Below are 23,919 nucleotides of genomic sequence, written 5' to 3'. Positions count from 1 at the left end.
CTACATGTCTGTCTCCTTTAAAGTGTTTATAGTGTATATAATGAGTTGTATTTGTAGGGGTTATTATAACACAATTCTTTAACACCAACCGCCATCATATCACCAGTCGATTCGGGGTGTCGAATCTGTATGGCTGTTTGACCCTGAAGTTCATTATTTTACTTTATAAAGTGTAAAATATTCTTCGCTTCAGAAGGCCTTTATTAACCCACCAGTGTCACGCCCCTGGACTCTTTGTGTTGTGTTTTCCCTCCCCAGGTGTGCCGTGTGCCCCGAGAAGTGTGACAGAAGGACCGACCAAAACAGTAACTTCCGTGTTTTCCCCTCCGTTTGTTTTCCGTCTATTTCTCAGTGTTTTTCTTTCCGTTGTGTCCCCATGGATCACTCACCCCGAATTCCTCCTCCTCCTGCTGGAGCAGGGAGACAAAGCTCTTGAGGACTATACCAAACTGTTCCTGTTGGTCGCGAACATCACCAGCTATCCGGATGACGTGCTCTAGGAAGGGCTCCTGATCCCCAGTTCAGCTCAGGAAGGGCTCCTGATCCCCAGTTCCGCCCAGGAAGGGCTCCAGCCTCCTCCACCACCGCTGTCAGCTGGCAGCCCCTCTGCTCACCCTCAGCCCACCATCATTGCGGTGCAAGCCCCGCGGGACTGCCATCCTCCAGCGTCACCGTGGTTGGAGTCTCCCTCACCTCCGCCTCCAGCCTCCGAGGCCCGGACTCCGCCTCGGCCCGTAGACCCAGTGGCTCCACCTCGGCTCCTAGCTCCCTCGCTTACCCCGTCACCCATCGATCCATCAGCTCCACCGGGCTCCCTCGTCCCTCCGGCTCTGCCTTGGTCGGGCGTCGACTCGCCATTGCCTCTGGACTCCACTCCTCTGGCTGCGACTCGTCACTCTGTCCCACCGGCTCCGTTGGGCTCCTTCCTCCCGCCAGCTCCAATCACTGTGTTTTTTCCCAATCACCCAGTGTTTAAAAGCCCCAGTCCTTTCAGTTAGTGTTTGTCGGTCCTCAAACGTCATTCCTTCTGTTCCAATGTCTCCTACGTTCCCAATGTGATCATTAAAGACTGTGAATTGAAGTTATCTCCGTGTTTCCTCGTTCCTCGCTCCTTGCCTCCCGAGAAGTGTGACAACCAGAGCCATGTTGAGTATGTTTATGATGGATGGATGCACTTTTTTGAGCTTCAAACTCGTGGCAGACATTCACTGTCATTATAAAGCCTTGAAAACCTCACTAATTTTCAAAGTCTGGGTACGGCCATGCATCCAAATTCTGCTGTAAAGCAGAACAGAACCTAAAATAGTTGCAGTCATTTGGAAATGTTAATTAAGCTCATCATTTTTTTTTTTTCCTTTCATAAATTGGAGCCAGTCGTGCAATTGGATGTGGCATCCACCTGGTATCAAAACTTTGCATTTATCATTAACATTTCTTCTAAAACTTCTAGTGTGAAAATCTAATTTATAATACTGAATAATGTTTTAAATGATGTGCACTAGACAGACAGGCTAATAAATCACAACGCTTGATTATTTTCCAAATTGTGGTGGATTGTTTTGCTTTAAGACTGTAAAATATTAAACCTGTTGACTGAGAGTGTGGAAATAAGGATCTTCTCCACTGTGGATATAAAGCTATCTGTCTTATAGCGGTACGTAAACAAAAACCCTTACAGCTGTAGCATTTTACCTTCAGGGGTAAATATACATCCAGCTAAAAATAGATGAACTCTACACTCAAAAATTTAAAATAATAAAGATATCTGACATTAGCAAATAAGGATGAATATGGAGTCTTTCTTTTTTGTCATTTTTAATAGCATTTGCAGCATAATCAGATGATAATTGTCTCAGAGAAAAAAATGTTTTTAATATTTTTTTAATCATTAAGAGAGAATAATTTATGATGGCCATTTGGGATTAAGATGACATGGTTGCTGCACTGAAATGTTTTATCCCTTAATTATACCCTGAATATTTGGTGTGTCAAGAATCAAAGGTCAAGCATTTCTCTGAGGCTTATCATTATTCCGGTTTTCTCTGGCTGCTCTCGCTCACTGGCCCATTTTTCAACGCACAAGAAAAAACACAAGATGTAATCAGTCTGAAGGATCCAAGTACAGTGTTTTAGTCCATGTTTCAAATCACAAACATAATATTGGAATCAGAATCCATCAGAGTAATGAAGGTAATCCAATACCATAATCAAAACACACAGGCAGATATTCAGTGAACAACGGAACAAATCACAGATACAAACCACTCCGAATGAAATACACATGAGAGCCTTGAACAAAAAGAGCAAGAACAAAAAGAACAGATGGTTTTATATTTGCTGAGCAAAGCAAGGCACATCTGTAACAACACAAATGAGCGAAAGTAGCTTGTGCAGTACATACTGCCTACTGTAATATTTATAGGATGTGAAACAGAAGCATTTTAAACACTCATTACATGGCATGTTTTGATTATAGCCAATAATGAGGCAGAGCAACATGTGTGTAACACCAATCTTTAAACTCAAAGATGACCATTTCTTAGCTTTATACGCTTGAGATCGTATAAGAGAAGCAGAAGTGTTAGTAAATACATTTTTTATTGTTTTGGATTTGTTATTGTCCAAGTGAGATATTGTCTAAGTCCTTTAATGGATTCTTTACCTTCACTCTCAGTGTGTGATGTTTGATTCTCTCTGTCCAGCAGAGATGAGTGGAAGGTGATTCTTCTGCTGTTCTACACATTGTCATGACCTGTCAATCACTGCATCTATTCCCAATCAGGCAGCATTGGGCAACACTTTGAGTTTCTCTGGAAAGTGAAAAAAGTGCACACACGAGATCTATGTGTTTCAGTTGCTAATATATTATTACTCAGTTCCACAGCCAGTGGTGGGTATTGATTTCAAGATTAAGTCAGATCAGTGCATATGAATGAAGTGTGACTACTAGGTTGGATTGATAGTCTTCTATAAACAGTGGTATGTTCTTGAAGCCTGAATGACACATCAAACAACTGCCCTTGTGATACATGCCCTCAAAAAATGTAGCAGTACTTTAATACTGTGCCCTCAAAAAGTATTTGGAAATGAAACTTAAAATGTATGAATGGCACTGATTTGAAACAGGGGCACGACTAGACCTGCCAACATTTCCAGGTTTATTTTACACAGAGATGCACTGTGATATACTGTGACCCATCTAAATTATTCCATGTAAATTAAGCTCTGAACCTTTTTAAAATCTGTTATATTTGCTCAAAATAGGCTGGTACATTTGACTTTTTGATTTATTTTAATCGTTGTTCACTATTATGCATAACAGATGCTCTTTTGGAGTTAATAAAGCATAAATTAATTTTGCTTTATTAACTAATATTGGTGTAAAACAAAGGAAACATCAGAGGCCTTTACAGTATATTATACATAAAATGAAAGTAAAAGTAAAGAAAGAAGGAAGCAAGGAAGGAAGGAAAGAAGGAAAGAAAAAGAAGGAAAGAAAGAAAGAAAGAAAGACTCGCTGATCTTAGCTGAGAACATTAACAGGAAAGTTCTAAACAAAAAAAAACATTAAAATAAAGTAAAAAAAAAAAACTATTAGAATTACTCATTTTAATTATAGAGCTGCATTTCAGTTACACTCATTAAATGCCTGTCTGTAAATAGCAATAGTTTTTAATGTAATTTTTTTTTTAATTCCTTTTTGTCATAAATTGGAAGCAGTTAATTTGGTCACTGTTTTGTTTCATATACTTAATGAATGCACCTAATTAAAACAGTTCTTCTGGTATGTGTGATTTCTAAAATGTTGCTACACATCCCCAAGACGAACTGAATGCAGTAAAGGATAGTTCACACAAAACTGTCATCATTTACTCATTCGCTTTGTTCCAAAACTGTATGAGTTTCTTTCATCTGCTGAACACAAACAAAGATATTTGAAAAATGTTGGTAACTCAACAGTTTTGGTTACCAATGGCTTCCATTATAAACAAAAAAGAATTGAGAAACTTCTTAATATAATAAATATTTAGGCTATAGAGAGAAGTTCAATTTATAGTCCTAAAACCTAGAAGAAAATTAGCATTTTCAAGCCATGGGTTCCCTCCGGAATTTTGTTTTGGGATTTTAGCATAGTTGTTATTTCTTGATGTATAACTAAAATACGGTCTGTGGTTACCATGACTTTGAGACTATCATGGTTTGTTCTACAACAGACGTTACCCACAGTCATACCTCAAACATACATTTTGAAGCAATTGCATGTTTAAAAAAAAATAAAAAATAAAAAATGTTGTCAATAAATTGCTAAATAAGGATTGTGAACAGAAAAGGTACAACTAATAACTAATGTTGTTTAGCGCATTCAGTATGGTAACAGCCCACTTCAAGCACAGGCTATTTTTAGGGCTTCTATTACATGTGCAACATTCAACAAAAAAAGGAGTTTGTCTGTCCTGCTGTATCAAAAAAATTGAATAATGCCTTTTTAATGCAATTGGCAGTGTGATTTGAATTACTGCAGTTCACACATAAAGAAAAAAAAAGAAGGAACAAAAAGATCCAACATATTTTTCAAAAAAGCTGAAAAAAAGATTGCTATGGGGGAAAAACATTGAGGTAGGGCCTAGTGACAGTCCTGCATTATACAACAAAACATCAGACCAAGTAGCAATCATTTTAAACACAGACCTTTTTCAGGTACCGTTTTTCAAGCAAAACATTTTTGGGGAATAAAATATTTTTTGAATTATAAAACAGTATATACAGTATATTGTTGAAAACGTATTGCCCTTTGGCCACTTACACGCTTCAGCTATATTCAGTTGTCAAGTTTTAGAGCTTAAACCTGTTTTCTACACACACAGTTCAGTAATTTACAGAAATTAAAAGCACATTCTAATTAACTCCTGAAAAATTCAGGTAGCGACAACGGCATTTACAATAATTCTACCCAGAGCGTATGGAATTGAACTGCACATGTAAACGCGTATCAGAGATGTGGCGCTCTTCTGTAGGTGCAGTGCAAGAAATCACAGTGAACGAGTTACATGGCTTGAGTCATTCATTTGTGTTGACATAATTGCTAGAAAAAAGAAAAAAAAAAAATCCAAACAAGAACAAGACAACAATAATCCTTAATAAATCCAATTGCTTTATATTGGAAACAGGAGCAGAATATCACTATCCTCCAAAATTACCTGTCCCTTTTAATTCCTGTCCCTATCAATTCCATGCACTGGATCGCTTTATGAGCCAAGCCTAAACAACAAGCCCAAAGACGCTTATAATGAGTGGACATGGCAACAAATCAAACAGCGCTCTGCTGCAGCAGCCATCCAAGCATATAAACTAAACATGACGTCTCTGTCGACAGTGGCTCAGTTAAATTCTAAAAACACACCAGTTGCTCTGAAAGTCATTGCAAAACATGGGTAATAACATTAAAGCTATTTCTTAGAAAATCTTAGAAGTCATTTGTTTGCAGATGCCACTTGGTTTAATGTTTTGCTATATTTAATTAAATGTCATTCATACATTTTAAGTGTGGCTCAAGTACTTTTTTGGGCCACCGTGGTACTATATCATCATCATACACCGTGGTATTTACACAGTACTTCAAAGAACACCATGATATTACCGTGATGGTTTTCCCATGTCATATTATATGGCAAACCCATGGTACTTTTCTGTGAAAAGGTCAGAGGGCAGTTTTTAAGCCAGTTGCCGAGTTGCAGTGAGGCCCGGGGTGTGATTACATTCCCCTCGGAGAGCCGTGTGTGATTAGAGCTCATACCTGACAGCGTCGCAGTAATTTGCTGTCATTTGAGGGGATGATAGGTCTGATTCACTGATAGGTAATGCCATCTGACCAGGATGGACAGAGCACTCTTAATCCATCCGTTCTATACACATCAGACAGGCTTCACATGTTGGAAATGCAAAGCTAATCGAGTAGTAACTCCATGCAGGAAAAAGAAACCCAGAGGGGGAAATTCACTAAAAATCAAAGGAATGTTCCAGGTTCAGTACAAGTTCAACTCAATCTACTCTCATTTTTGACTCATCCCTTCTTTTCTTAAAAAAGGGTTACAATACAACACTTAAAATGGAAATGAGTGGGGCCAGCATAAATAACAGACCACTGTTTCAATAGTAACAGCCACAATATTTAAACAGTGTGTGTGTGTGTGTGTGTGTGTGTGTGTGTGTGTGTGTGTATGTGTGTGTGTGTGTGTGTGTACCGTGTGTGTGTGTGTGTGCGCGTGCGTGCGTGCGTGCGTGCGTGCGTGTGTGTGTGTGTGTGTGTGTGAACTAGGGTTGGGTATTGTTTGAATTGTATCAATTCCAATTCCGATTCTTATCGATTCTCAGTTTTGATTCCAATGTGGTTAAAAAAAAATCAAACATTTAGACATCAAGCATATTTATTCAGTCTCTCTTTTTGCTAAACATTTAGTTGCAGCTGAATAAAATAAATAAATAAATAAAGTTGTATGTAACATTATATTCAAGTTGCTATGACAGCTGACTAAAATGACCATAAAACTGACAAGAACAACTTTACAGCTCAAATAACGAAAAATAACTTTTAACAGAAAAAAAAACTAATGTGACTTCTTAAAATGACAAGTTTCATAAATTATAAGCTTAACATGGAAATGAATGGGCCAGTCCATAAATGTAAAAAAAAAATAGTTTAAATTATAAAATCCACAATATGTAATCACAATGTGCATTAATATGGTTTTAGTGTGGCAAAAATAAAATAAATAATAGCAGCATTATCTATGTAAAATTATACTTCATTTTACAACTATTTTACCTTAAACGACCATAAAACTGGAAAAAAACAACAACTTGACAACTGAAATAATACACAACTTTTTAATAATTATAATAATGTAAGTGATTTTATAAAATTATAAGCTTCACGTTTATGCATTTAAACTTTCTAAAAAGCAGCCACATTCATTTCCATTGTAAGCACCAGCTTCACTGTAGCCTCTTAAAAAAGAAGAAGAAAAAGAGAGACAAAATTATTGGTTAGTGACAGCAGGTTTCAGGTGGTTAGTGAATAAGACTTTTTTTTTTTTTACTGAAATACGGCTTGCAAAAGTGCCACGACTGTTTAGTCGACCCAGTCATTGTTTCCTTGCCTTATTTTCAAGGATGCCTGTGAAAAACAGAGCTTAAAAAAAACTCCCTACAGCGGAAGACAAAATTCCTGGACTTGCTGATGGTGCGCTAGTTCGTTCTCCTGTAGACACCGAGGCAGGGGTTTGAGCTATTGTTGAAATTGTGTTTTATTTTTGTCTTCTCTCGGCCACTTCCATCTTATCCAGCTCCCCAGCCCTCCCACTCCATTTCCGTCGTGCTGGGTGAAAATTGGAATGAAATAAAGATGTGAGCAACGGATGGAGACAAACCAGTGGGTGAAGAGAAAGAGAGAGAGAGAGAGAGAGAGAGGAAAGGGAATGAGATGGAGATGAAAGAGAGGACATGAAAGCAATATGTAGATTCAAAATACAGATCTTTACTCAACTGTTTCACTCCACTCCTAAAAAGCAATAAGATGTCAGGAAAGCCATTATAGGCAGCTTTTTATACCACACTTTGTAAGTGTATTACATTCACGACAAAACGACCTTGTGTTAACTGTGTCTGTGAAAAACTGCCATTAGTATTGAAGCTAAAACACTAAATGATTAAAATCATTTAAATGCAAATTTAATACACAAGCATGAACCCAGTCATTTTATTGCTGGAGGTCGTCGAGTTCTGTATTATTGGTTAGTGGATGTTCACACCGCTTGTGCGTAATGTTATTTGAGGACTGCACAATTGGCTATCAAAGGGCTGAGAATGGAAATACAAATCGATGTCAGAAATTGCCAACTCGGTTGAAAATAAATGACTTCTGGTCATGCAAATCAATTAAAAGGATTAAACTTTGACACCTCTGTGATTTTGAGGGCCGCTCTTAACTCTAAAACTGCATACTTGAAACTAAAACGAGCAACCATGCAGTACGATCCCACATTGCATTACAGTCTTCCAATGAACGTGTCTTTAGAGAAGCACCTGTCTTAACATCAGCTTATGAAAATCAAGGGCATGCATTAGCATGCATATTCAGTGCGACAAAATCAGTGTGGCGGGAAAAAGAGAAGACAAAATCAATGCGAGAAAAATACCCCAATAGCTGGCAAAGGAGGTTTGCACTCAATGTGGCGCATTAAAAATGCATCGCAAGACAGCCCATTAGCCTGTGTTGAAAAGAAATCACACCCTGGCCTTCCTCCAAACCCATTAACTCAGAGGTCTGGTCCACAAGACAGTGTAGTAATTGACTAATAGTTAGAGGTAAATAGCAGGTAAATCATTGGGTCTAGGGATTAGAAATTATGATGGCGCGCTTCGTTCCAACAGGCTGAGGAGGTTTACTAATAAAACTATATTTCTGAGAGTGGTCCCACTAGGAGGTAGTGAGTAATTAATTTTCATCCTCTTCAAATTAATCAACTAAGTCATTACATTTATCAAGCCTTGTTCATTAGATTTACTTTTTTTTTTAGCTGAAAATATTATGGTGTCTGTGCTTCATCCATACAGGAACTGTGAAAATGAGGAGCAGTGTATAATTTAAATTACTTGTTTGTTCCAGCTAGAAACCATGTATAACCATTACTATTACCCTATGCATCTCATTTCTGTGCTATGTCACAGCTACTGTAATTCAACTTTCAGGAAAAATCCAGGCTCTAACAGTCATATGATATGGTTTATGCCAAGTTAGCTCATATTAGTATGATGATTAATTATCATAATCCATCAAACTTTCCCTGAAACTACTGTAGCGCTTTTTATAACATGTTAAGGTAAAGAGGGACAGTAATTAATACAGATTCTCACACAAAATTAAGTGAAATTTTGTAACATGTTTTTTCTTTTTCTTACCATCCAATCATCATTTTAAAAACACGCTAAAGTTTTTATAGGTGATTTATATTATTTATAGTGTCTTGTTTAAGAGGAGCAGTCTCATTTGTCTTGTTTCCATGTATACGCTGAGATCAGCTAGATGTTGAAACTTGATCACGTCCACTATGATGAGCTCAGGAAAATGAAAACATATTCAAAATGGCAAATACTAAAGGCTGGGAATTATTAATGATTGTTACATTTGATGGTTTCCTGGTAGTTCAAGGGCAAGGCTGATCAATCATAAAACACATTTTCCCTGGTTTCTCTTACTAACCAACAAATAATTCTGAAAAAATGGAGGACATCATGCATAGACTCTGTGGTTAGAATATCTGCACCTCCAGTAAGTACAGAACCTCAAAGTAATACAGAATACACATTTGTGATTATGGATATCTAGCTACTTTTCTGATAAATGCTTCAAAACAAAACTCAAGAAAAAAGATACCCAAGGCAAATCCAGTGATTAATTGAATGCATCAAACCAGCACGTTGTAAACATGTCTTTATTTCCAGGTGGATAAATATTAAAAAAAAACAAAAAAAACAAATGCATTTACTCCCAGAAGAAAATCAGCCAATCAGATTGAACCATTGCTATGAGACAATGGATAAGTCTGAGCGAATTACCGAGGTCCGCTTAAGTGAACCTATTCAAACGGGCTCATCGATGATGTGTTACTCGGCCAGAGGAATAATACATCTGCAAATTACATATTGATCATGTGTCAGTCCTAATTTGATTGCTGACTTCTAATGTAATAATGCATTTAATGGCAATATGTTTGGCAGAGTGAGTAAAAGATGCATGTCATCTGCTAGATGTTCTCAATAGATGTGCAGATTAACATAATGAGCTTATTCACAATGTGACAGTATCAGAGCCAAACAGTCTTGAGGACAGCCATTGCATATTGGCACAAACGGACTCATTACGTTGCATGCTCTGTGAAAACGATTATTTGTGAGGTAGGTTGCAGAATAACCCAAACCTAGTGTGTCGGGAAGCACATTGCACTAATGGGCTGTTGCATCATGTAGACATTTGCATTTTGGTATTCTGAAACAAGGTGTGGACCACCACGTTCGCCAATGCAGATGAAAGCAGGAGGCTTGATTATTAGCCCACGCCGCAGCCAGAGAGCAAATCCAAGAGGCTGCCGAGTTATTCCTCAAAGGGAAACCTTATCTACTCTGCTTTCCACTCCACTAAACTCCCCTCTTCCTCCTCATCCGGGCACCACTCTTCTTTTGGCTTGATCCGTGGGGTGATGGTGTAAGGAGGCAGTGCTGCTGGTTGGGTACGGTTGCGCAGCACGGGCCGTGCCACTTTTCTGTTACAGTGATGAACGAGTGTGCCGATCCTCTGATAATTGCTCACTCAGGAGTACAGAGAGGTCCATTAATCAAAATGAGAGTGTTGCTCTGGGCCTAACCTTTCCATGGCACACTTTCACCTGACCACAACGACCCCTGGCAGGCCTGACGGGGCCGCCACAGAGATCCTGACAGCGGCATATCAGGGGCAGGCCCTGGCATCAAATCGACAGACAGCTGTCAAACCGTCACTCCCAAGGTGAGAAGAAAATGATACGTACCGTGTTCACATAGCATGGACAGGCTTGTTTTTCAGTTCTTTAAACGCTGAGAGGTGGGTTGTTGTGACGTGTGAGCGAAAGTGGGTGGTCCAGGAGCGATGAATGGGCCTTTCATGCGTGTGCCGAGGCCCTGATCGATTACTGCAATAATGCACTGGAGCTGTCCGTCTGAAGGGGCTGTGAAATGTTACCATTAGCTGTAAACAAGACACCCGATGCAGAGATTGCTTTGTCTCTGGAGCGTAGTCTATGAGAGTAATCTCATTAAAGCGGCATTCGCTTTGTCCGATAATGAATGCTCTCAGAGCTCGGGCTTTATTCCAACTCAACCCTGAATATGTTTGTTTGTATGCCTTACCTTATGTCTAAGTGCAAAACTTGCCAAGGCCTCTCTCTAGTTTATTGTCCTGCTCTGCTCTTGGAGGGCTATTGTCCTGCAGAGTTTAGCTCCAACCCTAATTAAACACACCTGAACCAGCTCATCAAGGTCTCCAGGATTGCTAGAAACCTCCAGGCAGGTGTGCTGGAGCAGGTTGGCATTAAACTCTGCAGGATGTTGATCCTTTAGGAGCAGGATTGGACACCCCTGACCTATACTGAAAAGACCAATGTAACTACTTACCAGCATATGTTGCATTTTGGGTGTTGGCTGAACACCTTCACCAGTAAAAATGTTGGTACACCATCTAGACTAGCACCACACCCCAACTAGTCTCAAAGTCAAACGTTTTTCCCTTGTGACCAACGTATTTTAACTTTTTTGCTACTAAAGCCCAATTCAAACTTTAATTGTTTCTCATGGGGGGTAAGCAATTTTCAGCATTTTCAGCAAATTACATTTGATTTTATTGCCATCTGAATCCAGAATGCCAGTGTTTTTCTCCCACCACCCACGTAAAAATCCCCAATCATATGATGTTTTTATTTACAGCAGACAATCACACGACTGGCCACGTGAGCAGCATGTTCCCAGGTTCATAGGATTACTGAACTCGCTTCTCCACTGTGAATAAATCGTCATCCGAATCCAAGAGTTTTATCAGTGAGGTGCCATGTAAATTTACTTTTTCAGACGTCCACATGAGAAAAAAATTATGAATAGAGCTTTAGACAGGAGGAGACCTTCTGGTCGGCCAATTTTTGTGTTGGCTTATACAGAGAACAGTGTATCCATTCGAAAGTTATACATCCTTGTTATTTCACAAAAATATTAAAGTATACAAAATGAAATATGCTGTCTTGCTACTACAACAAAGTGCCTCAAACCTTTGCCACTAACCATTGTATTTTATCGACCCATCTTCTTTTAAAATATCTTTAACAAGTTGCCGTTTTCCTCAGTGTATTGATGTACTGCCTGTTGAAAGAGGAAGTTTAGATTAATATAAAACTTTAACATTCCTGTCCCAAAACCAGTTATTGTTACTACAGTAAGACTGTGAGAAATTGTAGTAATGCTCATTTACTCAATGCTGATTGAGTTCTGGTTCTTGGAAGAGATTTTTGTATGCAATGTGCATTGGTCAGTGAATGGACTGTGGGTGGTGTGCCATCTGAAACTAACAAACCAGCTGGGAACAACACTATTTCCATCAGAAACACTCATGCAGTTCTCTCTTTCTGTTTTGAAGCTGTAACTGGACTTGTCGCAAGGAGCTGATGACAGTTTAAAAAACATATTGTGAAAACACAAGGTTGTGGATGCTCTGAGGGATGGTACACCTCCTGCGCTTCCTGTCCCTGCCAGCTGTATTTGCATAAACTCTAAACTTTTACGTCAACAGAAGGCAGATCTTATTAAGCTGCGTAGATCATTCGCTACAAGTAAACAATGCGCTTCACGAACAGGCGTAAAGATTGGAAAAACAGGTAGTGGGTGGACAGGGGGATGTGAATAAAAATTTCAGTAGAAGTACTCCCACAACCTTGACAGAACATGACGTGTTTTTAAGTATGCTAACCACACATTTAAGTGATTCCCGGCCATTAGACAAGACTTGTATAATTAATGAGGAACATTAGAATTATACATTAGACCAGTGGTTGTCAACTGGTTTTGTTTCAGGATGCACAACAACAAAAATCGCCTGTGCACATCAGTGGGACACTTGTGGCTTCACTTCTGTGCGTCAAAGTTTTATCATTCCCATTTGATTTGTATATTATTTATTTGAATTATTAGCATGTACCACTGTTTATCACTGCTGTCGCTATCACAACCCACCAGTTGAAATTGGAGGCTTAGACTATCGCCTCCAACCGATTGAGGCCTCGCTGTACACCATCCACTACCGTCCATAGTTTGCTTTTCATCTGGATTAATCGGACAATCTGCGATTGGCAGCTACTATGCCTGTTATCAGCACTCCACACACGCTCAAACCCAAAGTGTCCTGCCAAAAAGTGTATCAGCTTTGCAGTTCACACATTGGCCTTTAAGACCAAACGCGTGCCTACTGCTCATTGTAATAAAGTCTTGCTGAGTTTAGACAACTTTAGAAGAAATCACTGCCACCCATACTGGTAGCGGTGGGGGGCGGTCTGGGTTCTATCAATTTTCTTGGCTGAGATAAGTTAGCCTCAGAGTCTTTGGGGGGAAAACATTACCTTCTGCTCTCCCAAGCTCAAATTTGGTAGTTTCACTCTGTCAGGATTTCAGACTCTGCAGAGTTTTGTATTCACTCTATCTGCAGTATGATTGGGAAAAAAGGTAGACACCTCAGACACTCATCTTTCTACTGTCACACCACACTGCACTCGCAAATGCGATGACACGGAGTGCGTGAAGTTGCCGCAATTGCCGTGGTAAGGGACACGCTCTGGATATCTGCTTTGTCCTGTCATTCCGTCAGCCAGCCTGAGTCTGTGACTTCTGCCACAAAGCAGAGAGGATTTCCCTTTAAGCACACTTCCTCCCCGCCTCCCCTGCTCTCAAACTGATAGAATGAAGAATAGAAAAGGGAGAAAAAAAATACAAAATTCGAGAGACCACCAGAGATGGACTGCAGAAAACCATTTTCAGTCCCTCTGGAATACCAATGATGGTTTCAGGCGGTATTTCAGGTGCCATAGAGTCGCCATGAATGCTTTGACTATGTTCATTCCCGTCTTGGCTTTATCTCTTCTTGTTGAATGCAGATTCAAAGAAGATGAAGGAAGAAGCAAATTGAACATAAGTTGAAGCATGTGAGGAGAAATGCACATTTTTCACTCACTGTGAATGTGTGAGGTTGGACGCGTGGCCTAGTAGTTTGTGCACATTTCTTGCACGTTAAGCCTTGGTGCTCATGTAAATAATGTGTTTTAATCCACCTCAATGACCAAACATAATAAACACATGAATCCTTACTGGGTTTAACAACATTTACCATATTTTAGACTAGTTTCTGCAGATTGTTTAATAACAACTGTGAAGTTTTATTTATTTATTTATTTATTTTTGCGCTGAATTTATTATTGAATTTCACCATAAACATTATAAGGTAATACATACTTTTTACTTCTTAAAACATACTGTTTTGCAGTATTATGCAGTAAAATCAGTATTATAGAGTAAAATTATTTTTTTTACTCTAAAAACTATATTATAGAGTTTTTTTTCCTAATGTACATTTTCATTGTATAAGGTAACTTACAATTAACCATTTAATGGTTCATATTTCTAAAGTGTATCCAAGCACACAAACAGCATCCAAACTGCTACAGGTGCATCTAAATAAATTAGAATGTCGTGGAAAAGTTCATTTATTTCAGTAATTCAACTCAAATTGTGAAACCCTAGTGAACCAAACTGAGAGACCATTTTGAAGGCTCAGGAAACCTTTGCAGGTGTTTTGAGTTGATTAGCTGATTGGCATGTCACCATATTCTAATTTGTTGAGATAGTTAATTGGTGGGTTTTTGTTAAATGTGAGCCAAAATCATCACAATTAAAAGAACCAAAGACTTAAACTACTTCAGTCTGTGTGCATTGAATTTATTTAATACACGAGTTTCCCAATTTGAGTTGAATTACTGAAATAAATGAAATTTTCCACGAGATTCTAATTTATTGAGATGCACCTGTATATTATAAAAGGTCAAATGCCCTGACAGGCAATGGCAATCATGTGTGAGCAACCTAGGTTCGAATCCATCTTGCATCTTTTCCCGGTCATTTAAAGCCCAAAACACACTGCACAATATTCAGCTGTCCCAGACGAAAGATTGTGAAACAATCGTAGCGTTTTTTTGTGATCGTGGCTCCTAATCAGTGGTCCCGTGTCGTACAGTGAGAGAGGTTGAAAGACGGCCATTGTCACGGTCTTGCGACCAAAGATAGTCTACGATAATTTTCTGACAGGGTCAGAAATACAGCATGATCATCGCATAGTGGGTTTGCTGGTACGATCCACGTTTACTGACCAACCAATAAAAATGTGACATGAAATCAACGCGACATGGCGCTAAAACATAAAACTGCTTACCTCAAGCACTTATGGCTTCCTTTTTCGCTGCTTCCATTTTTTTCAGCACACATAAAAACTACAACTGCAAAAGTCTGATTTATCGTGCTCTTTTTGTTTACCATTAGCGAATGCTGATGACTTTTCATTCTTCTATAGTAATGTGCGTCGCAGCGTACAAGTGAATAGGTGTCATCATCATACAGTCTACATGCATGTCGTAGAGAAAGTTTATTAGATCCATGTCACACAGTGTGATCTGCAATGATCTTATAGGATTGCTAAAATGGTGCAGTGTGTAGAAGGCTTAAGGCCTCAATATACTGTAAAGTAGTGACATACTTTTAAATGGAGATTTTTTTTTTTAGCACGTTCAGATAATCAACTAATTCAGGTGGAGCACTTTCATATACTCAAATTAATTAGCATGATAGTAAATAAATATACAGCCAGCTTACCTCTGTCTTACAACAGTTTTTCAGGCATCCCTCCTCCACCCCAACTTGTTACTCCTAACTATTGTATCCCAGCTTGGGTATATAGGGGAGTTCTCTGGGTTCAGGGCTATATATTCCAAGCTTGGAGCCCTCTCCTCGGACAGCACACCAAATATGCATACTATACACTCAATCTGATTATGTGTAAGTGTGAACTTGTGAAACAAAATCAGGCCAAAACAGAGTTTGTTTGGAGTTTGCTTTAGTAGTTTTAAACATCTTGCCAAAACAATCTGGACAAGTTTGCTCCAGCTGGAAAACACTTCCAGCAGCTATTACATAATAGTAAATACTTAAGTTATACAAAGATGCTACACTCATGTTACTTATTTATGAATGGGAGAAAGTAAAATGCACAATATGGCGGAGGAAGTCCTGCCTTCTAAATAAAACAACCAATGGCTAATTGGCAAAGACATCACATCACCGCAGCAGCTGTTAGAAGCTCCATGAAAACGGTTGTAAAAAGCACATGGCGTCATAGTTGTATCACTTTACAGTGTCACAATGGCCATCTTTTGGCAGTAACTCACCTGTCATAGTTTAATGAGTTTTTAACTCACCTGTCATGGTTTAATGAGTTTTAATGATTATTTTAACATATTATTTTATGATTTCGGACACAATATTTTAACCTAGACACTGCAAGCCAAGCTCGTTTTCTCTTGTCAGAGTTTGACATAGAATGAAAGACATACAGCACTGGACAAGGACAGACCTGCTGGTGCGCAAAAGAAGTACTTTACAGGAACTCTTTAAGTTTATTGCTGTTACTGTGGCAGCCAACAATTGCACAGCTTAACCCTGCACACATTTTCTATTTAGTTACACTGAAAAAGCTTCAATTTAATTAATTCAGTCAATTTTTTTTACCCCGTTTTAACGTGGATTTCTATGGAGACCAGAACACTACATCATCCAAATGGAAATTAGAATCCATCATGGAGGCGTTCCTCGGTTACTCAGGAAAAAGGTGGAAAGGAAGCTTAGGACTGCACTTGCACATTGGCTGGTCAAGCCTGAAAAATAAGCTTTTTTAACACTATTTGAGCATAAGAAACAAAATTGATGTTGACAAATTTCATTGGTGATTTCAAATATGAAATTTAATTGTAATCTTGGTGAACAGCTTTGGAGAATCTGATGTTTCTCCATTCAAAGAGATATGAGCTGTACTTGCATGACTGAAATAGCTTCCCGGAAGGCATTTCAAAGATGGCTGCCGAGTGAAATGACTTAAAGAGACTTTGATAATAGGTAGGTGTCCTCTGCAGCTCCACCTTCTTTGATGTGGAAATCTTCTCTGATTCATTTCTTTTGTTCAGTCCATCAAAGGTCAGAAGCACAGAACACACGCGAGAGCTGCTTTATAGTAGAAATTAAAGTTGTAATACATCTTAGCAGCATGATGGTATTGAGATGTTTGCTAACAGTGTACCACTCTCAGGTTTTTTGAACTTCTTTTTGTGGGTATATCAGGGCCTTTACTTCTTCTGTGCAAGGCAAAAATAAAGGTACAATTGTTACTAAATTTGCCAGCCAACATTTTTGGATTGGTCAGTAAAGAGCTGTCTTGGAGATACAATGACGCACCCTCAATGGCATCTGGGTGTCACTTCGGGGGGGTGTAGGAGCACGCAGGGGACCGTTAAACTGATGGCGGTTGATGTATGCGCGGTCGACTCCTGACATGTCCCATGTCATTGAATAAGCGCCACCTGGCTCTTCCTGAGCAATGCAGCACAGAGGATTAGTCAGGAAGAGTGATGAGATGTTCAAGGTGAAAACCAACTCCTCGGTGGGCGCCCATTCATCTTGCACTCTCTCATTCACACCGCCGTAGCATTCAGTGCTGACACGCTCTTGTCTGCGGCATCATGTGGCCCACAAGAGCCGTGAGCGGAGGGCTGAGAAAGCCAGGCCAATCTCATCTCATCTAGAGCAGAGCTAGCCACGTTCCCAAAGCTCTTCTCATCAGCATAAACATCTGCTCATCAACAGTGGACAAACACAGATGCAAGCATGCACAATTCACATGCCATATGTGCCTCAGATAACATGACAGTCCTTTACTTGGGTAATACTCATCCTGTAAATGGTGTAATTGGAAATCAATATGCTGAATGCACAGCAATAAACACAAAAGCATATGTTGTTGCGGTTTGATAATACACGTTTAATTGGCTATTCCAATAAACATGGTTTTAGTAAAACAAAAAAAACATGCAATGTCCATTAGATTGCTTCGCCTCAGATTGCATCTCAGGAGTATGACGAGTGGCTCTTAAGATGCTTATATGGCTAATGCATTTTTTTGGAGGTTCGTGCGGTGCAAAAGCACTCGGAAATGGTTCACATGCACAGCTCCACATACTGAAGTGGAGCAGCACTGATATCATGTTACGGTTCTTGCGCGAAACGCAGGCTTTTCTCTCCATGGCAGCATTCCAGTCCTTAGTAAATTGCAGAAATTGATTACTACCCCCAACTAATTGTGAGGCTTCCATCTGCTAAATCTTAATTGCAACTTCAGACCACAAAGCAGCCCGTGTTCTCAGAGAAAACTACATGAAGCTCGCAGACACTCCATCAAACTGCAAACATTACAGCACTTGAAAAATTGATTGTGTATAATGCTCTAGAGTGACGTTTGCAGTAAATCAAAAGGGTTACCAAGAACAAACTAGTCTTCGACTAGTCACATATGAAAGTCATATTTACACACATACACATATTTTTCAAAAGTTCTATTCATTTCCTTGGGACTTTTTAATGAGGAAAAAATTTAATACATCAAAAGTGCATCTTTAAAATCATTACAATAATGATAAGATGATGATTTTACTAGATAACTGAAGTTGCATATACAAGTTTTTTACTGACTCAAATTATACACCAAAAAACACACCAAAACATGTTTTTCTTCCTGTTCAACAGATTTTTCTTCACTTTTTTTTCTGAGACAATTGGACTTTATTCCACTAGGAAAACTGTTTAATTACCTACTGCCTTTCCAGCCCACTGATTTACATTGTAAGCTATTTTAATTATACAATTCATTGCATTTTAAATGTGGATAAACTACTTAAAATTCAGCGATTAAAAGCTGTTGAACAATATCAGCAGATTTAAGAATGGCCATTGCTGCAGGAATTAAAATACAAAATACGTAAAAAAAAATTCTACTTCTTTTGTTCCTCATGTTTATGGTGGCGGCCCATCCTTCACACACCTAACTAACGTATTTAATTTCAATATGTAGGTCCCTGACATCATTTGTCATATTTCAATCGCTTCTTCATCTGTCCTTATCACTCACAGATAAAAATGCACTAACAAGAAGTTAATTCAAAGTCCCTGTCCTTCACGAATGGTCAAGTTGTTACCTCTAATGGACGTCATCTGTACAGAAGCCAATGTGTTTCCACTGAGAAAGCAAGACTGCTTTACCTTCCTCAGTTTGACTGTAAAGTGTCTGAGATAGCGCTGACCAAAATCTATAACGCAACCGCTCTCTTATACAGAGTCCACGAGAACATTGAAATGCACCACTTGTTTACTGGCACTTTACAGTCAGGGGACCTTGGCAGCAGTTCAATCTGTGATTCTGCAAAGAGTCTAGCACTGTAAATAGAATAATCAACAGGAGTAATACTCAGGAAGGCCGAGTTAGGATTAAGATCATAATAGAACTGCAGCTGAGGCTTTGGTCTCTAAGGTACGGACTGAAATCTCATACAACATTCAATATTTGAAATATTATTATCAAGGTATTTCACTTCACATCTTCAGAACTGTGCTCTTATTTCTCACTCCAAGAAGATAGCAATTTTAGATACTGTACGTTTTTTAATAAATGACCAGTACTGAGTATAACATGCATTCTTAGGTGATTTACAGTGCTGTGCACCATTAAGAATTTAGAGTGCCTTTATATTCCTATTCCATTTCTGAATTTAAAATAAGTTAAACTAAAGGCATCTCAAACAGCATGCAGAGTTGCAACTCAAATTTTGAGCTTTATTAATATTAAATACTGTTCAAAATAAATAAAATTCAGATGAATTTAAAGGTTGTTTTTTTTAATAGTACATTTATTGATTTATTTGTAATATGTATCCCAGTATTAAAAACATACCATACACAAAATATATGGGGTATTTCCAAAACAATATTATGTGATACAGAAATTAATTTCTTCATTATTTATATCATACTACTGTATATTAAATGTGACCCTGGACCACAAAACCAGTCATAAGTAGCTTGGTTATATTTTTAGCAATAGCCAAAAAAACATTGTATGGGTCAAAATGATCGATTTTCTTTTATGCCAAAAATCATTAGGATATTAAGTAAAGATCGTGTTCCATGAAGATATTTAGTACATTTCCTACTCTAAAAATATTAAAACTTAATTTTTGATAAGTAATATGCATTGCTAAGAACTTCATTTGGACAACTTTAAAGGCGATTTTCTAAGTATTTTGATTTTTTTTGCACCCTCAGATTCCCGATTTTCAAATAGTTGTATCTCGGCCAAATATTGTCCTATCTTAACAAACCATACATCAATGGAAAGCTTATTTATTCAACTTTCACATAATGTATAAATCTCAATTTTGAAAAATTGACCCTTATGACTGGTTTTGTGGTCCAGGGTCACAAATAATAATCAAATAATTACAATTAATTTTAATGTATTGTTTCTGAAAATATATCAGTATGCATATATTTTTTTGCATCAATGATAACGATTATTAATTCTGACTAATAATGTCTACAAATAAGGAAATATATAGGCATAATTAGTCAGAATTAAAGAGCCAATTATTTATGCTTTGTCAACAAAGTTATATTGAAATTCTTTGAACTGTAATTCAGCAGATGCCAACTCTACATCCAATTCCACTCACATTCTAAAAGCATGTCACACCAAGAACATTCAAATGTATAGAAACTTAACTATAACCATAACTAGCCTATTAGCGTCCACACCATCGAAGGATAACATTCTGTTTACTATAATGCTTCAGTTTTGTCATCTGCCACTTTAAATGCTTGCACTCTTTAAAGTTGTGTGGATTTTGTTAGCCAACGCTATTATCGTTCATCAGGTGAAAAAAAATGGTTTAAAAAGTGATTCCAACATATTGTTGCTCTGTCTTGTTATCGTTGGTTGCAGTGTTGGCTTCCCCTATTCTCATAGAAATAGAATGATTATTAAAACTTTATAGTTACCATCATAGTTAACTCATAAACTGAAAAGAAGCCCATGGTTAAATTTTGAATTTTGCGCAACACTCACTAACAGACTCACTCTGACTTGTCCTATAAAACTGCTATGCTATAAAATCACTTTTTGCCAGTTATGGGCCCTAGTTGTGGAATAAGCTTTTATCTTGAGCTGCTAACAGAAACCATAATCAGTCTTTAAGCTGCAGTGTTCTTTGTTCTGTTCCCTCTTGTCTTTGGTAGGTGTGCAGCTCGCACTGCGATCAGTGTAAGAATCTCCTCTCAAACCAGGCAATAAGCCCAAAGCTTGTGCTTTATCTCTGCTCTCTGTTCAGATCGTCTCTGTGTCCTCAGAAATACAAGTGGTCCATAAAAGAAAACAGTTATTGTGCAAAGATGTCTTTGGAGAGTTCCTCCAAACCTGCTTTGTCTGGTTTTCTCTCTTCATCATTCCAACAGATCGATACAGTGCTCAGACAATTATCACTGTAAACCACAGATTGCAATGATACGTTTTTGCAAGCACATATTTTGCCCAATTCAGTTCAACCTGCTGCTGTAATCTTGTTTCAGACAACCATATACATTTTCAGTCACACACAAAAATAAATAAATCCAGACCAAGCTGATGAACACTGTTCCCATTTACTCGCTCCAAAACATTATTCAGTTTAACAGTCCATTCAAAGGAATCACTGCTGTTATTGTTCAGTCCCCAGGCTGTTGAGAGTTCACACTGATTGCCTGTCGTCCATATATGTTGAATTTCATCTGAATGCAGGTTCGCCAGTTTATTTGTTCTGTTTTTTTTTTTTCTTTTCTCAAGGTCTAAGGGTTGCCAAACAAAGGAACCCCAGGATTTCTTTTTTTTCCCTCCTGCAGTGCACAAACTAGACTACTCAGTCACCTTGTTCCACTAAGCAAATGGATTATCCTTGTAATGGTAAAGGGGAACAAAACAAAAGATCAATAGTTTAGTGACACACATAGGTAAAAAAAAACAATTGAGGAAGAGAAAAAGAGTTTCCAATGCAAGAACACATTTAAAATAGCAAAAGTTCAAAGAAATGCTGGGAGGGTTTGCCATTATTAGGGTATGTTTACACAGCAACAAAGTACTAAAAACTGAAAAGTTTGTCTTTTGTATTTTTATATTCACTGTTCTAGAACCTTTGACATATTTAGCCATGGATATGTACATAACTACCTCATTAGCAGCTGTTTCTATGGGCCGCTATACTTAAGCCATCTTCCATATTGGAACGGTCAAAGCCAGGCCGTGAACACTCGAAAACAATTGACTGTGAGTTTGCAACCATAATTAAACACATGAATGAATATCTATATCTGCAGTAGACTTCAGCAAATGATTTTGCTAGAGTAACACTATACAACAAGACGAAGGCGTTAACTAACACAACATTTAAAAGTTACCACAGTTTAAAAACCTTTATACTACGGGGCCGTTGAATGCTTGAATCTGATTGGCTGACGAACGTTCTGAGGTGTGCAATTATTTTCAGGGAAACGCATGGCGAACGTAGTTCCAGGCAGCTCTCTTGACCGCATTACAGTTCCGTATCACTTCACATAGTTAACTGTAATAACGGAAATTAGCATACAGTACCTATACCACGCACACTACGGTCACGCAGTTTGCACAAAAAGGTGTTGTCAGCGCTGCCCTGACGATTTTATCAGTTAGCCTATATAGTGTAGCAACTTAAAGGCTACACATGACATTTCTCACTAGCGAGGTAATAACAGCGCTGTTTAGAGACGCTGCTGCAGAACACTGTTGAGGGACGCACAGAGGTAGCCTAATTCACACAAGCTCTCTCTCTCTCTCTTTCTTTCTCTTTCTCTGTGTGTCTCTGTCTCTCTCGCTCTGTTTCTAATAACTTCATTAATAACTGCATTAGAATGCTATCAACGGCTCAAGCCTCCATTACCAGCTTTAAAATGACGTTTTGGAACTAGCAAAAGAGGCGTTGGATGAGATGCGGAAGAAATAATCCTACTCACAATAGCGATTTAAGTACAAAAACCAGACGAGTCCCTTTAAATATATCATCTGATCGATGTCTTGAGGTGTGGTAACCATAGTATAAGCTTTGCGTCGTGGCCGCATCACCACCTTGGGTAATTATTCCTTACATAATATTGAGTTAATGCATATACGTAAAAACACAAACCAACACATCGGTTTTTACTATGAGTAACCGGACCTCAAGATGGCGGACCTATTCACATCTATAATATTTAGTCACCTGTGGCGTTGACCTCCTGACTATCCACCTTATTCTTCAACACGGAAGTAAGCCTATGGGCAAGACTTCTGGTTTAGCCGTTATAGGGAAATAACAAGAAGAATAACAACATGCAGTAAACAGTAACACTGTTTTGAAGCAGCAAAAGGAGCTGTTTTGTACAGCTAAAAATAGCAGGACGCAGATGAGACCGGAAGCCAGACAAATAACATTTACAAATGGCCGTGCCCACTCTTACGAGAAAAATAAGGTGGATACAGTAGGTAAAAAACGGTATGTGAGAAGTAACCCAGATAACCTACTACTTCAGGTAAGATTCTGAAGTGTGCACCTTATGGACACTTTTCTATCCCATGAGGCCACGGGACAGGAGATGTGAATGGTAGTGAAGCCTACAAGGTTAAGAAAAAAAGGCAACTAGAGGCCGATATTTATGAATGTATGTCAGTGGAGGAGAGGGAGGATTTCTCACGACACTGGAAAACAAAAATAGCGCAAAAAATAAACATTTCCTCCTGAAATTAAAATAAACTGATGCTAACATTGTCTTCTGCAATGTCCAACACCAATATATCTGTTAAAAAATTTTAAAATGTATTTTAGTGTTTCATGACCCTCTAAACATGCCCTCTCCTTCTACAAGCCAAAGCTTTGGCATAACCATGGTGATAAAGCAATTATTTACCTATCCGACAGAAGAAAACAAACTCGGAATCTGTTATCAAGTGCATAGAAGCTCTCAGCTTCCTCCATCAACGAAATGCTTTATTACTCGCTGTCTTTTTTTAGTCCTGACGCTTTTGATCTCTTTATGTTCCTGTGTCTTCCTGTATTTCTTTTAGGACACATGGCTATGAAAGCCTCTCTATTTTGCACTCCCCAAACTCCT

The 23,919-nt window shown here is 38.4% G+C and overlaps 1 long non-coding RNA gene across 1 annotated transcript; it reads right to left on the bottom strand.

Annotated features, from left to right (window-relative positions):
- Window positions 1–6,942: 6,942 nt before the first annotated feature.
- LOC107672458 (uncharacterized) lies at window positions 6,943–11,164 on the bottom strand. Its single transcript, XR_001632320.1, has 4 exons — window positions 10,942–11,164; window positions 10,584–10,760; window positions 7,209–7,375; window positions 6,943–7,005 (listed from the first exon to the last, which is right to left on the bottom strand). It is a non-coding gene; the product is annotated as an uncharacterized LOC107672458 (long non-coding RNA).
- Between the last annotated feature and the right edge of the window lie 12,755 nt (window positions 11,165–23,919).

Source organism: Sinocyclocheilus anshuiensis, unplaced genomic scaffold, assembly GCF_001515605.1.
Source record: "Sinocyclocheilus anshuiensis isolate Anshui unplaced genomic scaffold, SAMN03320099.WGS_v1.1 scaffold1430, whole genome shotgun sequence".
Taxonomy (NCBI): Eukaryota; Metazoa; Chordata; class Actinopteri; order Cypriniformes; family Cyprinidae; genus Sinocyclocheilus; species Sinocyclocheilus anshuiensis.
This window is presented reverse-complemented; position numbering and strand designations above follow the sequence as displayed.